A 17,213-nucleotide genomic window follows, 5' to 3' on the forward strand; every position below is an offset into this window, starting at 1 on the left:
CTCTTCTGCAAGTCCTACTGAAACTTTGCATGCAGTATGGCATAGAATGGACCATGTCAGTTCACATGAATGGCTTTCTTTGCTCTTTTCCCATTTCACCCTTTCCCAATATAAGCCTCAAATCCAAATGAGGCTAAATAAACATACACATGACATTCGCCCAAAATTACAATAAAATTATGCATAATACCTGGAATAGTTATTTGAGCACATGAATAAACAATAAATACCCTTCAAAAATTGGGCTTAAAAATATATATATCATATATATTTTATATATAAATATATTTTATATTTTATATATATATAAAAATATATATATGTTTTATATATTTATATATAAATATATATATGTTTTATATATTTATATATAAATATATATTTTATATATATGCGTATTTTTTCTTTTTGAGATGGAGTTTCACTCTTGTTGCCCAGGCTGGAGTGCAATGGTGCTGTCTCAGCTCATTGCAACCTCCGCCTCCCCAGTTCAAGTGATTCTCCTGCCTCAGCCTCCCTAGTAGCTGGGATTACAAACATGTGGCACCACATGTGGCTAATTTTGCATTTTTAGTAGAGATGGGGTTTCTCCACGTTGGTCAGGCTGGTCTCGAACTCCTGACCTCCGGTGATCCACTTGCCTCAGCCTCCCAAAGTGTTGGGATTACAGGCATAAGCACCACACCCGGCCCGGTAAAATATATTTTTGACTTCAACTTCCCTTCTGATCTTCAAAGTATTCAAATCTACTATGTTCATAAACTCTAACACATATGCTCACTGCTCAGAGACTAACACTCCTTTTCTCCATTTCTAGCTCCTACTTCCTTTTTTAAAATATAAACACTCTTTTTATTTTTTGGTAGATTTTAACAAAATATGCTGGGAGAAAAGAAAAGACACCAGGTCTCTATGAACAATTTAACAACAAATAATAACTGTAAATCGATAAGTTGTTTGAACAGCATTTCTCCTCTAGATATACTGAGTTTCATTTAATCAAATTACGACAAGCCACTTTTTTCCAATGGTTCATTGCTGTATCAATGTTATGTAATTACATTTCTAGTGTATTGTAATCCTGTAATTTTTTTCAGTTTTTGTATAAATTGGATAAAAGATTAAAAGCAGAACGGAAACCTAATAAAAGAAGACTCATTAAGAACAAATATGAATATATTACTTAGGGAAACTTGCTTTGGTTTGTCCATATCTCATTTAGTACTAGACTACAAAGGGAGACTGTCTCAGAAAAAAAAAAAAGAGAGAGAGAGAGAGGATTCCCTTGAGAAAGGGAAGGTGAATATATAGAAGATAGAAGGGAAGAATAAAAGGTAAAGCTTTTGAAAAGGTAGGAATAAGATGGATCCAATGCTGGGAAGAAGGAATTATCATTAGAAAGAAAAAGTGAAAGCTCTCAGTTGTTTCTAGCTAGGAGAAGGAAAGAATTAATGCAAAGGTAGCAATTCTCTAATTTGGTAGAGGTGAGTGGAAGGATTTGCTATAGGAGGGTGTGTTATCTGCTGAAAGTGACAAGGTGAAGGCAGTGCTTAGGGTGTTTAAGGAGGATGAACAAGGCACAAAAATGACCATGAAAAGGAGATATTTCACCAGAGATAAAAGAGGATAGCCAAGGAGTATCAAAAACCCATTTGAATACAGTGATTGCAAATTAGTAGTGGAACACAGGTGGCCTCTGGTGCGGCCTTCTCCAGGACTACTCCAGCACCAGCACTGAGAATTGGCTGTTAGGAAGAATGGGTTTTACTAGGAGGTTTAAATTAACTAAAAAGGTACTTTTGTAATTACAAAGGATTATTAAAATGACAGAGTATAAAACCTGAGCTGAATGATGAGACCAAGAAATGATTGGGAAAAGTAGAGAGATTAACACACTACAATCTCTGAAGAGGTAGATATAACTAAAGTTGTAGAACAGTTCATTCCTGATTATCCTAATTAAATAGAAAATGATATTGTCTATGAAGAATGTGGCTGGGTATACAACTTGAACCATCTTTGTAAGGTGCAGGCTATCTCTTTTTATACATGAAATACATTTTTTGAGAGTGAAATTCACGATTTCACACCAAAGTTTGCATTTGTTTTTGTAAGGAAAAGGCATTAAGGAATTGTTCTTTAAATGCACTAAAATGCACAGTCTCTAATGCACATTTCCTAAACAAAAGCATACAGCTATTTGCTGAAGTAATTACTAGTTCAAGTTGGGTGGCCTGATGCTTTTCATCTGAAAGTTCCAACCAGCTCCAATTCTGTACATCAAATGACATTTGGTATGGGTATATACACATACATATGGATAACTAATTAACGTTATTTATGAAGCCACAACAGTATGCATTCCTTTATAATAAAAGGCACAATTCACTGTTTTATAAAAGAACAAAAATAAATAAACACGAGGGAGACATTTATCCCCAAGTTTAACTTCTTTGTATAATTTGAAAATGTCCAAGATTACTTTTGTTTTGTTTCTAAATACCCATGGGCTTCTCGAATATAGTTAATAATAGTTTTCTGAAAAGCGATTACATTCCTTTAACGGTAATACATGATGGAAGAAAATATCAAATAGAGGTTGTACTATCATAATTCATGAACAGATCATGAAAATAATTAAGATTGTTTGATGGTTTGATAAATTTACTTTTAAAAATAACTAAGGTCCATTCTACGTTAAATATATTAGCTGTGTTAGAAAGAAAAGCTGAGATGGGATAATAAAAATGAGTCATTTCTAGGTAGGTTATGAGACAATTTTACTTTGTATTCTAGTCTATCTAGTCTATAGTACTCCTCACTCAAACATCTGGAAAGCAGTCTAGAAAATTCAACCATAAAGTATTTTGTTTCTATCAATAGAATGCCTTTGTCCATTAATTTCTGAAGTGATTTCCACACCCATGGAATTTTTGAAAGTAGCAATACATAAAGCAAATGAATGAAATACTGGATACACGTAAAAATCTTTGTTGGGCCAGTTAGCTTTTTACATAATCTGTTAACATTTGAGAGTGTTCAGCAAATATGTAGCTTGTGCGTCTGTTCAATGAACTGGTCTTCACTCAATAATTTGTTTATTTAATGGAAGTCTATTGTTCTTCCTAGCAAATGTAATATATCAAAATAATATTTGTTGAGTCTAGCAAAGCACCAACCCTCTCTGGACATTAGCCAGTTAGCAGTAACGCATGCAACTGGGGAAAACAGATAGAATCACATACGTACACCATTACTGTTGGAAGAAACCTTAGAGATTCTTGGGCTCAACCCATTTATTTTACATAAGAGGAAATTGAAACCTAGAAGAAGTGGTTTGCCAACGTTTGTACAAGTACTTATAAACTGGACTAGGACCAGAGCTCAAATCTTGGACTCTACATCCAATAATCTGTTTTCCAGCTGATGAACATAGCAGAAAGATGAATATCATTTTTGCAACATATTAGCTCTATGCAGTCTCATAAAGGTAGGTTAATAGCCGCTTCACATATTAGAGAACAAAACTTGGTAATTAGAAGGAGCACTACAATAAAGCTTGTTATTTTCCCATTTTTGATGACACATTATCATAAATAAAGAATATAAATGTACAAACATATCATTCAAATTCATGTAAAACTATTTTTTAGTCTTTAGTCCTTAGGCTATTCAAGGCATTATGACTACTGAGATTACAAAAGACACAGTGGCAAGAAAAGTAGAAAGGTTTAAATTACTTTAAACTATTTCATATTGACAAATAAGATAAATTGTCATTTTCTGGCTTGAGCAGTCATGAATATAATATCAACTCCATTACATCCATAAAGTATTCAGATGAATTAAGAATGTGCTATGTCTCCTATTAATAGAGTAAATAAGCAAGATTTTAACTTCACAGTCTGTTGTTATATGTAAGGAAGTTAACTTCACAGTTAACAGTAGGCAAATATTTATGACAATCTATATGTCCTACTTTCTCAACTTTAAGTACAAAATGAGGTCTCATTTTATATAGTAATGTAATTAAAAGAGTTAAGATATCATCCTTGATAACTTTTGGTTGTTCTTGTTGTTACATTTCCTGTGAAGCATTTAACAATTAACTGGAGATGCTTACTAAGTTCTGGTCATTACCAGGGTGTAGAGAGAAATCAGAGAAATCTGGCCGCCAGTTCCATATGTTACTGCTATTGTTAATGTGGCTGCCACATGGTGTCTCTGTTGAAAACAGGAGCTGCTGTAGCCCAGATATTCTTGCCTACTACTGGCAAAGTCTAGGCACATTACATCAAAATCAGTGCATCAATTTACTGCAGGCCCTGTCCTCTGCTGGTTGATTTAATGTCACCTGAGCAAAACTCATCACCAAAACCTAATGGCTCAGAGAAGTCACTTTCAATTGAAAAATAAAACAACAACAACAAAAAAGACTGGGTGTCTGAGGAACACACCATAGTCACACTCTATCACAGTATTTTCTCAGTAAGAAGTTTTTCAGGATGCAGGCAGCAGAGCTACTCGTCCCAGAGATGAGCATAATTCAGTTTCTTCCAGCAACCTGTAGGCCTAACCTGCTAATATTAGGGCCTTTGCAATTACCTGAAGACCTTTCCACAGGGTCAGCATGACTGAAATGGACAAAGTCTTAATTTCAAGCTCAAGACATGCCTGGAGGTAGCATCTCCTCAGCAGAAGTTAGGCTTTGGGGTTAAACACAGGCCATCAGTGCAGGGGCCTCCCTGGTCCTGTTACCTGCCACCTATACTTATTCATCGCTTTTTCACCCCTTCAGCCTACTCAGAGATATCATTCCCATGCCTCTTTCTTTTCTCTCCCAAGTCATTTTACTTTCTCTCCTATTGGATCATTCACAACAGTATGCAAATACAATGTTTCAATTACATTTCTTTTCTTCCCTTCACTCTACTTCCCACTTCATGTACATATCAATTCGTTGGTCCTCCTTTATGGCAAAAAGAGTTGTAGATTCAAGACATCGCTAAGCAAAGTGTTCTCTACGGTGGCTTAATGTTTATATCACTCCCAACTTTTAAGGGGTTGCCACTTTCAGCAAAGGTTTTGCTTTCTTTTTAAAAAGAGAAAAAATATATAAACTGCAACAACAAATAATTGTACCCAATAATGTATCCCATGTGAAATGTTTAAAAGAAAAGATTTTTATGAAACTTTTTTTTAAATGGTTGAAAGTTCACAAATAGGCTTATAGGTATTATCTCTGACATGTTCTTGAAAATATAATGGGCAGCAGAGACATGGCATATTTGCCTTTCCCACCACCCTATCAACCCCAAACACTATTTGTTTTCATTATTTAATATTAACAAATATTTATTAAGAACCAACTGTGTGTTTGACCTTATACTGCCCTCCCCTTATAATGACCTTATAATGTACAAAAGTAGAAAGACATAGCCTCAGTTCTGAAAGATCTCATACTCTAAACAAAAATAGGAATGGAAATAGCATTTAAACTAGTTACACACAAAATTTTACAAGCAGCAGCAGCTGACATTTGCAGAATGAATAGGCACTGACCACGCAAGCTAGTAAAGAAGACAGTATCCCAGGCAGAGAGGAGAGCATTTGAAAAGGAGGAAAAATAAATAAATAAATAAATAAATAAATAAATAAATAAATAAAGGAGTTGGGCTGAACACAAAACATATAATTTGTTTACTATATCTGGAGTATAAAGCTTGAAGCAGGAATAACCAGGTAAATTTGGAAAAAAAAAATATGGACCATATCTTGACAGCCTTCTATATTATGCTGGTTTAGGTTCTATCAGGTAGGCCTGTCATTCAAAAATGGACAAAAGTTCTAGGAAGAAAATAGGAGAACCACATGGGAATTCTTTTCCAAATACACATGGTTACCGTATGTGTTTTGAAAAATGTCTCAGGTGATTGATACGGCATTTCCTCCTTTCCACTTGATTTTAAAAATCACTGCTAAGGATTATTGATAGCCATTGATGCATTTTGAGCAAGTAAATTAATAAAGAGATTTGCCTACTATAAAGATGTATAAGACCCCGATGGACATTTGGTATTATTTCTTGCCCAGTGCCCACCATGGAACCATTTTACCACAATAAACATAAATCTAGCTGCACAGCATATTAAACAAAAATGGGCATATTTTACATACAATTTCACAGGGAAGAACAAAAAATACTTTTCTTCATGCAGTAGAAACTTGATGAGTATTTCACATTAAATATCCCTATTCTGCCGGGCACAGTGGCTCACACCTGTAATCCTAGCACTTTGAGAGGCCAAGGTGGGTGGGTTGCCCAAGCTCAGCAGTTCAAGACCAGCCTGGGCAACATGGTGAAACCCCGTCTCTACTAAAATATAAAAAATTAGCCAGGCATGGTGGCATGCGTCTGTAATCCCAACGACTCAGGAGACTGAGGCACAAGAATTGCTTGAACCCAGGAGGCAGGTGTTGCAGTGAGTCCAGATCACACCACTGCACTCCAGCCTGGGTGACAGAGCCAGACTCTTTCTGCAAATAAATAAATAAATATCTCTAGTCTGAACTGCCATTTTTTTTCATTCTTCCTCTTTCTATTTTCCTAGCTTTTACAAACAAGTCCCCTCTATCCTTCTGAGCAATTTAAGTTTTTACCCTCAAACTTGCACACCCCATTCAGAAAAACAAAAGCCCAGTCATTTCTTCATTTTTTTTCAATCACTTCCCTTACTGGGGAAGCAGTTTATAAAATTAATCTACCCTTTTAGAATAATGGGTTCTAAATGGTGGAAATTTCAAAAATATATGATTATATGTATTAGAAGCATCAGAATAACATTCATTGATTCGTCAATATGTCTTGAGTACCTACTATATGCCAGCCTATCTTAATTCATAGTTACTCATCTAGTTATATGTCTTGCCATTACTATCTATCTCTCTAAGTCTTAAGAATTTATTTCTATCAGTGAAAGAAATCATAAAAATACACAAACTTTTTCAGTTAGGGAAGTACTGTATTGTAGTTTTCTTCCTTTTTTTTTTTTTTTTTTTTTTTTGGCACGGAGTCTTGCTCTGTCACCCAGGTTGGAGTGCAGTGGCATGATCTCTGCTCACTGTAACCTCCACCTTCCAGGTTCAGGTTCAAGTGAGTCTCCTGTCTCAGCCTCCTGAGTAGCTGAGATTACAGGCACATGCCACCACACCCGGCTAATTTTTTGTATTTTTAGAAGAGACAGGGTTTCACAATGTTGGCCAGGCTGATCTTAAACTCCTGACCTCAAGTCATCTGCCTGTCTCAGCCTCCCAAAGTGCTGGGATTACAGGTGTGAGCCACTGCGCCCAGCCTATATTGTGATTTTCTGAAAAAGCTTTTTGAAAGAATAATGTTGGCCTTTGCATATTTTATTTTAATTTTGTTATATTGAGACTTCCATTGTCTAATGCATTCTACTATCCTGTTTAGAGATAGGAAATGAAATAGATATCCGTCTTGTCCCGTAATTCTGTCAAATAACAGACTTCCCCATTAGTTATATATGGCCTTACCAAATCACGTTTGTAGAAAAAGAATTTATTTCTGCACATAGGGAAAGTTATCAAATAAAAAGGCAATTTCTATTTACATAATTCTTATAATTATTTTATATTTCCAAAGTATAACTTTATAAGCATAGCAACAGAAAGACTTCTATCTAGTTGTATCTTCTCGACCAATAACAGGTGGTTGAAATTCTCCTCATGCTCTGTTTCAAAATATTGCACTGCCATTTTTGAAACTAATTTAGTGAGCCTCAGTGTAAGGTATATAGAGAAATTGCATTTACTCTAAACTATTTCCTGTTGAAACTGTTCAGCCCTCCAACTATACGAAATTAAAGGAGGACATTGAATTACTCCTCACTCAAATCTAAAGTTCCACTTCGGAATGTTTCCCTAATAAATGTATCAACCTGAAGAATTCCATGTTAATATCTTCTATTTGTCTAAGACAAATATTTGAATAATATATCAAAACTATCTATCCTTAAGACAGAGCATGCTTTGTACGCACTCCCTTCAGAAACAGAGTATTTTTTTGTTTTGTTTTGTTTTGAGACAGTCTCCCATTGCCCAGGCTGGAGTGCAATGGCACAATCTCCGCTCACTGCAACCTCTGCCTCCTGGGTTAAAGTGACTCTCCTGCCTCAGCCTCCAGAGTAGCTGAGATTACAGATGCCTGCCACGAAGCCTGGCTAATTTTTATATTTTCAGTAGCGATGAGGTTTCACCATGTTGGCCAGGCTGGGCTCAAACTCCTGGACTCAAGTGATCCACCTGCTTGGGCCTCTCAAAGTGAGACACAGAGTACTTTAATATACTTGTTCATTTTCTGCATGTGATCCAATTGTGTTTGAAGTAGCAACTTTGACTAATAAGCAATTATTTCAAGAAAATACAATATTTAAAACTAGGTATTTTATGCCAGGATTTCTTTTGGCTGTTGTTAAAATATTATACAAGAGGCAGATATTTTAAAGGATAATTGAATTTACTTCCACTAAACAAACAAAGAAGATTAAGGAAGAGAAGAGAAGATTTTCACTAAAATGCCTTAGGATCCATTGTGTACTTTTCCCTCCTTAATCAGTAGGTATATGTATGGCAGGGGTTGAAAGAGATTATGCACAATTCATTTTAAAGAAAAAGACCTGACTGGGCATGTGAATGGCTTTCTTAAGTACTCTAACCCATTATCTTTGTCTGTGAAATATACATGTAGCGTATGTAAGGTTGCCGCATTTAGCAAATAAAACTACAAGATGTCCAATTTTAATTTCAGATAAACAGATAATTTTTAGTGTAAGTATACACAATGAAATATTTGGGACATATGTATATTAAATAATTATTTACTACAAACAGTATTTTATCTGGCAATTGTACATACAGGGCAGCCAACAGAATAAAGCACTGGGTCTTTAAAGAAAAATAATTAGCTAAAATGCAAATCTTATGCTACTTGGATGTTTGCTGAGTCACTTATAAATTGAGAACCCATTCCTCAAAGGGTCTGGCAAAAGGTGTTTGTGATTAATTTTAAAAATTTGGATCTAGACAGCAGTGTTCTCATGCCTCATGAAATTTGAACAACTAGGTACTTGTTTTACACTCAAAACATCAGCTCACTAGGAAAATCTGGTAGGTTTAATCACATGGTCTTCTTTCTCTGTTATGATTTATTCATTACCACACTTAGTTCTGAGTGCTATTGAGGAAAATTCAGTTCAAATGGCAGTGTTGAATTAATTTACCTATTTAATTTTCCAAAACCCCCAGCCACTTTACACACTGTCCCTTATACATCTGATAAGTTTTTTGTTCTGTGCCTTAGCATAGCTCATTCTATTTCTTTCTCCTACAATGTCTTCCACTTGCTGATGATATAAGTAGTGAAACTTTACAGAGTTTAGGATCCCCTACCCCATCAAGTCTCTCCCAGTCACTTCAGTTAACAGTGATTTTCCCTCTTTTTCCTTCTTCTAGCACTTTATCATATACTGAAATAAAAACTTAAAACTCGTGAAGGTACACATACATATGGATGCACATACAAGCATACACAAACTGGCACATCCCACTGAAGATAGTTTAATATCCCTCTTTTATTTTCCTCTCACCTGGGTGGTTTGCAGACAGAGCAATGACAAAGTATGCTGAGCTCTGACAAAATCAGGAAGGAAAGGAAGGAGGATATTACTAAGTATTAGAGTGTATTATACGTGGGTTCCCTTTGAGGTTCTTTGACAACTACATGTAAAATATTTGAGCTATTTTTGGCTATAGGACTAGGTTTTCTCTATTGCAACACTACTCTAAGATTGTACCAAACAGGCGCCCACGTCTATAAGACTACATTCTGTTAACAACTCAATAATAGCTTATAGATAAATTGTCCTGACAGTATCTTAATGGAAAGGACTATCCTAAGCACTCTACAGGATCAATTTTATTTAATATCCAAGATAATTGAATGAAGTATATTTTACATATAGTTTGAAATGAGACAAATGAGAGTCAAAGAGTTTTCATAAATTTCCCGAAGTCACATAGCACATCAGATTAATTCAGGAAAAATGCATAGAGAGAGTTTCCTGTAACTCTAGTACTGAGCTAGATCTTTGGCATCAAAAATAGTATGAGGAGGAGGAGGAGAAGAAGAAGAAAAGAAGAAAGAGGAGATGAGGAGGAGGATACAGTTCCTGACCTCCTATATATTATAGTCTATTAAGAATAATATAGCTGCAAATAAAATAATAAAATATAATATTAGATAAAGATTATAATTAAAGGAGATAAAACGATTACTTTTATGTGAGATAAGAGGAAAAAGGGGAACAGTAAAATATTCAAAAGGTGTCTCAAAACAGTAATTTGAAAAATAATCCATTAATATGCAAAGTAGTAAGTACATGTGCATATGTAAAGGTTTGTGATTGTGAAACCAAATGACATGTTGGTGACACTACGAATAGCTCAGTAAAATAAAGTTGGAAAATACATGAAGAACCTCATATTCATGTAAATGACCTTGAACTGTATCATAGACAAGATGGGGAACATAATACCTTGTTATTCAAAATTAAGTCAAAATTCCTTCATTTAAAGTTTAAACTCTTAAGTCTAATAGTCAAAGCTTTGAAGAAACTGGCCCATATTGACCTTTAAACCTTTATATTTAACTATGTCTACAAATATTTTTCTCCAAAAATACTGGTCTATACATTCTTTCACGAAATATGTAATGGATGCTTCTCTCTCTGTTTTTGCCATCGTTTGTTGATATACTTAGAATTCGTGCATGCACATATACAGAGTTTCTCCATTAAAGCTTTACTTAAATCTCTCCTTCTTTATGAAAACATTTCTATTATATAGTGGAATGGAGATGTCTTCATAATAGGCTATCAAAACATGGTTTCAACAACTAATACTAGAAGTCCTCTTAGGAAAGGAACTATTTTTATTAAAGAACATACCTCGGCCGGGCACGGCGGCTCACGCCTGTAATCCTAACACTTTGGGAGTCAAAGGCGAGCAGATTGCTTGAGCTCAGGAGTTCGAGACCAGCCTGGGTAACACGGTGAAACCCCATCTCTACTAAAATACAAAAGAAATTAGCCGGGCGTGGCGGCATGCGTCTGTAGTCCCAGCTACTCAGGAGGCTGAGGCAGGAGAATTGCCTGAACCCAGGAGGTGGAGGTTGCAGTGGGCCAAGATCACGCCACTGCACTCCAGCCTGGATGACAGAGCAAGACTTCGTCTCTCAAAAAAAAAAAAAAAACAGGAAAACAAACAAATAAACAAAAACATACCTCGATGGGCTCCTTGGCAATAAGGATAAAACTCTGTGGCCAGGCATGGTTGCTCACACCTGTAATCCCAACACTATAGGAGGCCGAGGGGGGCAGATCACCTAAGGTCAGGAGTTGGAGACCAGCCTGGCCAATGTGGTGAAACCCCCTCTCTACTAAAAATAAAAAAATTAGCCAGGCATAGTGGTACATGCCTATAGTCTCAGCTACCCAGGAGGCTGAGGCAGGACAATCGCATGAACTCGGGAGGTGGAGGCTGCGGTGAGCCGAGACTGCCCCACTGCACTCCAGCCTGGACAACAGAGAAACATTCTGTCTAAAAAAAAAAAAAAAAATGAGAGCATGGGTGAATGAGAGAGCAAGAGACAAAATCTTACTGGCTCCTCCCGCATCCTTTTGAGAAGCCTTTAATGTCTTCTCCAGTCTTAAAATAATTTCTCCCATGTGCTCCAGGGTTCTCTAGACTAACGTATGGCAGAACATTCATTAACTGTACTCTAATGGCCAATCGACAAGTGCAACCATGTTCTCCACTAGAGAGCAGGACAAGGACCCTGAGGGCTGGAACTATACCATGATTTCTATTGTTCCTATAGTGCCCAGTACATAATACAGGTGCTTTGAAGATGATCAGTGAAAGAATAAATAAAATAAACACACCAAGGTGGAACATTGTTTTATGATCACATTTACTAGCATAGTGGAGAATCACTAATTTCTTGAAAACAACAAAGTAACTTGAAAACATTAAGAGGGCTTTGAAATTAGCTAACTTCCTTAGAGAGTTCATATGGCGGGCAAATGTCATATTACCAACGAAAACCTTGTCACAAAGGAGAGTTAATGACCCCAGTTGACATAAATAGGTCATGAAGGCAAATTAACTTTGAATCACTGTAGTTGTTCGTGATTGGACTGGGACCATCTCTAAAATTGTATCTGGGGCAATAGGATGCTAAAGATGTAACCAAGTTGGCCTTTAGGTAGCAGAGGGATAATCAGATATAGACTGTGTTCTGAACTTTACGTGACACCAGACATCCACAGAGATCAGTAATAGGCAGAAAGTCAAAAGTACTCAGATAAATCGTCCTTTATCTCTTTAAGATTTTCATCAAAGCAGCCAGAGTCCCAGTCTTGCCAGATAAATGTGATAATCATTTCTAATGGTCTGTAAATAATAAAAGCAAGGAATATTGTTTATTAAGTGTTTTTTAAAAACTTTCAAAGAGTCATCCTATCAATCCTTATTAGACTTTAGATTTTCATCTCTTTCATTTATAAAATAATTCACTGATTCATTTATCCAATATGTATTGAATAACTACTATGCTATCAGGCACTAATTGCCAGAAATACGATGTTGAACAACACATACTTGGTCCTTCCCCTCACCAAGCTTACAGTCTAGGATGAAAGACATACTGGACAAGTAAATGAGAATGTGGTGGACAATACTAAAGGAGCAATGCAGAAGACTTGGAGAGCTTAGGAGAGTGTGATCTAACTTTACATTTTATTTCCGTTTTAGAGAAAGAAAACAGTGTGAATATCAATTGGAAATGCAGCTGGCCTACCAGAGGTAAGTTGAAGGGAAACTATATTTAATATATGTTATTTTCCTGTCATAAATTTTAAAGGTAGAAAATAAAATAAAACAAACCAAAACAACAATAACAAAAATCTCTTCTCATCCCCATTTGGATAACTTAGTCTGAGAAGTTTTAGAAGAAAAGGGATGAATAGGTCAACTTCAATAGCCCCTAAACTCTTAGTTAATAGCTGGAAAAAAAAAAAAAGACAATGTGATGAGGCTGGTCGCGGTGGCTCACGTCTGTAATCCTAGCACTCTGGGAGGCTGAGGCAGGCAGATCCTATGAGGTCAAGAGTTCGAGACTAGTCCGGCCAATATGGCAAAACCCAGTCCCTACTAAAAATACAAAAATCAGCTGTGCGTGGTGGTGCATGCCTGTAATCCTAGCTACTCAGGAGGCTGAGTCAGGAGAACCGCTTGAACCTGTAAGACGGAGGTTACAGTGAGCCGAGATAGTGCCACTGCACTCCAGCCTGGGTGACAGAATGAGACTCTGTCTCCAAAAAGAAAAACTTAATGTGATGATATGATCAGCCCCACAATTACATAGCTCATAAACAATAGGGCTAAGACTTAAATCCAAGTGTTAAGGTCTCTGAAAAGATTATCCCAGTATACTTCCACCCTGTATTATACAACTGAGAGGAAAGGCAAGTTATCCTCCGATACTACCTTTTTTCTTATCTCTCTTTTTTTTTTTTTTTAAGATATTTATGGCAGGGGAGTTGTCATAGTTGTAAGATTCCAGAATTTTGCAAATGAGGATACAAAGGCTTTAAGACAAGGGACTTCCAAAAGAAGAACAGAACCCCAATATATGAAAATAGACAGATTTAAAAAAAAAAAAAAAAAAAACCCTCCTTTTAGGCAGGGACACAAAAGGTCAGCTCCTCATTCTTTTCCAGCTCTTCTGACCAGTAGTGGCACGGAGGAGTGCCAGGGAGTGGGAGTAGAAAAGCTAAAGCTCCCTCATAATGTCTACTAACCCTCTTCAGGATCTGTTAATAGGAAACTGAGTCCTGTTACTCAAAAGCAATTTCAAAGACAAGTTCTCTGGCACCGTTTCCTTCCTGCACCATGCACTTTCAACTCCACTGCTTCCTTAGGACACTGCTCTTTGGAAATTCTGGATCACCCAAGACTGCAGCAGGGGTGAGTGCTGGTTCACTGGACGACTTTTGTCATCATCTACTTCATATTTTGCACCCATGGAGGCCTTCCTTTGATTGACCACTCAGTCACTGGCTGCTTAATTCTTCACCCCCGATGCCCTCCATTGGTGACCCAGACTCCACTTTGCAGCAACTAAAGGAAACAAAGGTTACCAGTTTAAAGAAGGGAGTTTCTTTGACACTCAGTACCAGAGGTGGTGTTCAGTCCACATGCAGTGGGGAAGTCTAGGGGTCTTTTGTTCTTGGATTTAATATTTAACCTTTCGCTAATCTCTCTTCCCTTAATGGGCTTTAACATTTTCCCTTTGATCTCTTGGCTTCCTTTTTTGTTTGGGAAGGGGAGCCCCCTTCTGCCCACTCAATCTACCACCCCTTTTTAGCGCTTCCCCTTTGGCCTCAACAGCAGCTCCTTAAGGTATTGGCACCTCTTCAGCAATGTCTCCCTGAGACTGTTGCCATTATACTTGTCACTTTCCTGATTAACACCTCCAGCATTCATCCCCATTTTTTAGTACTTGTGAGAGCTTTGTTCCAAGAAGAGAGTTATGCCTTTGTGAAATTTCTCCCCAAAGCCTACTTTACTGACCATCTTTCACCACATTTCCTTTAACAGCAAGAACTATTCATCCAATAGAAATTCAGATGAGAAAATCATATGAAACCTCCACTTTAGGCATTTTGAGGAACTAAGTAAATTATTTCAGACCATAAAGCATTACCTGGTACACTGAAGCAAAACTGTAAAAGCCGAACCGTCATTAACTGCTACTTGTTTTCTCACAAAGTGTTTTCACAGACATTATTTAAAAACCCTGTGAGGCAGACAAGCTACAGAATAGGAGGAAACCAAGACTCAAAACATTTGGGTGCCTTACCAGTCTAAGGCTAATATGGCCATATAAATTACTAAATAACTGAAATACAGCAATGGCAATTAGTAAATAGCTGCTGCCTTGAGAACCGTGGGTGCTTCCCCCAATTTCTTCCCTGGTCTTTCCCTTGGGACACTTCAGTCCTTCCACAAGGCCCAGCACAATGGGGTGAACTGTGCCCAACAGTTAATTGCTTGTCAACATCTAGTATGTACCCACTGTTAAATGTGTAATATCAACCCAGGACCACCTGAAGCTAAATTTTCAGCTTTTTAAGGAGACAGGTAGATGGAAATCACATTTACAGTGTAAATTCCAGTGACAAATCTGTATGAAGGGAAATTTGTAATTATGGATTTTCCCTTTTTTCCTGCTTCTGCCAGAGTCAAGCTTGAAATACACAAACGTGCAGTCCTTCTGCTGTATAAGGGGTTTTGCTCCAGAAAAATATGTCATTCTTTGGTGTCCCAATTTTATGTAAGACTTGCCTTGCTATCGCCTGCTCAACTTGCTGCTCAGAAAGCTGCTCAACTCTCAGCTTTGTGTCCTGTCCTTCAGTAATAGATGTCTATTACAAGGCAGGCTCTATACCACCAGCGACTGGAGTTGCCTTCAAGCACATGTCAGATCTAGCCTGTGCTTACACATCTGGATTCAAACATGTCTGGCTACTGATTATTTCCTTTACTGCTAGTTCAGCCATGCTTTTCATAAAACTTAATATTTAATCCAGAATTTTTCAGGTGTTTGATACGGAAAGAGCTTTCTCTGAATAGCAGGTATTCTGTAATGCCAGAAACAGAAGTCTTTGACCCATTATTTGTTATTCTGTCCTTTATTGGCTGCAGGACATGCCACGTATAAATCTTCAGGAAAAATGAACTTGCAAAATTGGCATAGAGGAGCGGAGTTACATTTCACGATAGTGTATGGAAATGGACGCGAGGGATGCGCGGAGGCACATAAGGCAGTGAAGTCACTGAAATGGCAGTCATCTGGAAAAGATGATGTGACCATAAGCCAGACACATGGATTTAAGCAAATCAAGTTTACACATTTATTAACTAAGGTTTTCTTTACAAGACGACAGGCCTTTTTTAAAAGGTAGGGCAGCAGCTGCCATGAGAAGTCTAGTAAAAGTACACTGCAGCAAGAGGGGACCGTGGTGGGCTTCAAACCTATACAGATTGGGAACCAACAGTACAGAGAAAAAAATGTATTCATCTCATTTAGAAAAATGAGACTGTTCGATTTTCTTCTTTGTGCCAGGGAGTCCATATCTCCTCTGGGGCCAAAAGAGAGACATTCTCTGCAGCTCCATCCACAGTCACCTTTCCAGGCAGATTTTTTCTCAGCAAAAGGGACAGATTCAGCTCCAGTTGCAAGGTACTCTATTTACCTGCCTGCAAAGATGTTTGTTAAGGCAGAATTTCATGCTCTATATGAGTGGGACAATCTCCTAAAGAATGGAGTTAAAGCAATTTTATGAAGAAATCATCTCTAGGCCGGGCGCGGTGGCTCAAGCCTGTAATCCCAGCACTTTGGGAGGCCGAGACGGGCGGATCACGAGGTCAGGAGATCGAGACCATCCTGGCTAACACGGTGAAACCCTGTCTCTACTAAAAATACAAAAAACTAGCCGGGCGAGGTGGCGGGCGCCTGTAGTCCCAGCTACTCCGGAGGCTGAGGCAGGAGAATGGCATAAACCCGGGAGGCGGAGCTTGCAGTGAGCTGAGATCCGGCCACTGCAGTCCAGCCGGGGCTACAGAGCAAGACTCCGTCTCAAAAAAAAAAAAAAAAAAAAAAAGAAATCATCTCAATCAATAGGTTGATATCAAATATATTGGAAAAGACAAACACCAATAAGCAATAAGAAGACAATTGCACAAAAATATCTGGGGTATGTAACACAAATATTGCATCTGAATACTACTGCATGCTAAGAGTTTTCTCAAGCATAAAGTAAAAAAGACCCTTAAAGGTGACATAGCTAACATTGTCTATTATAGGATGAATTCTAGTGCATCAGGAGAGATAAATTCATAGTAATTCATTCATCCAAAAATATTTATTGAGCTCCTCAAATGTGCCAATCGATGTTCTAACAAATTATTTAATGAGCCAAACACAAACTACGATAGCTGATAAGTAATATATGTTAATATAGGTCTTTGATGATTTCTAATCATTTTTCTGCCCCTATATTTTACCACTT

The 17,213-nt window shown here is 37.3% G+C and overlaps 2 long non-coding RNA genes across 2 annotated transcripts in view; one reads left to right on the forward strand and one right to left on the reverse strand.

Moving 5' to 3' along the window:
- LOC119624874 (uncharacterized) overlaps positions 1 to 17,213 on the reverse strand; it is a 164,326-nt gene that overhangs the window by 137,911 nt on the left and 9,202 nt on the right. The window lies entirely within an intron of this gene.
- Positions 1 to 17,213, forward strand: part of LOC140712330 (uncharacterized) — a 92,624-nt gene that overhangs the window by 70,724 nt on the left and 4,687 nt on the right. Inside the window, exon 2 of the long non-coding RNA XR_012093859.1 lies at positions 12,892 to 12,942. This is a non-coding gene — a long non-coding RNA (uncharacterized lncRNA). The remainder of the gene's footprint in view (positions 1 to 12,891; positions 12,943 to 17,213) is intronic.

The sequence above is a fragment of the Chlorocebus sabaeus genome, chromosome 8 (genome assembly GCF_047675955.1).
Source record: "Chlorocebus sabaeus isolate Y175 chromosome 8, mChlSab1.0.hap1, whole genome shotgun sequence".
Taxonomy (NCBI): Eukaryota; Metazoa; Chordata; class Mammalia; order Primates; family Cercopithecidae; genus Chlorocebus; species Chlorocebus sabaeus.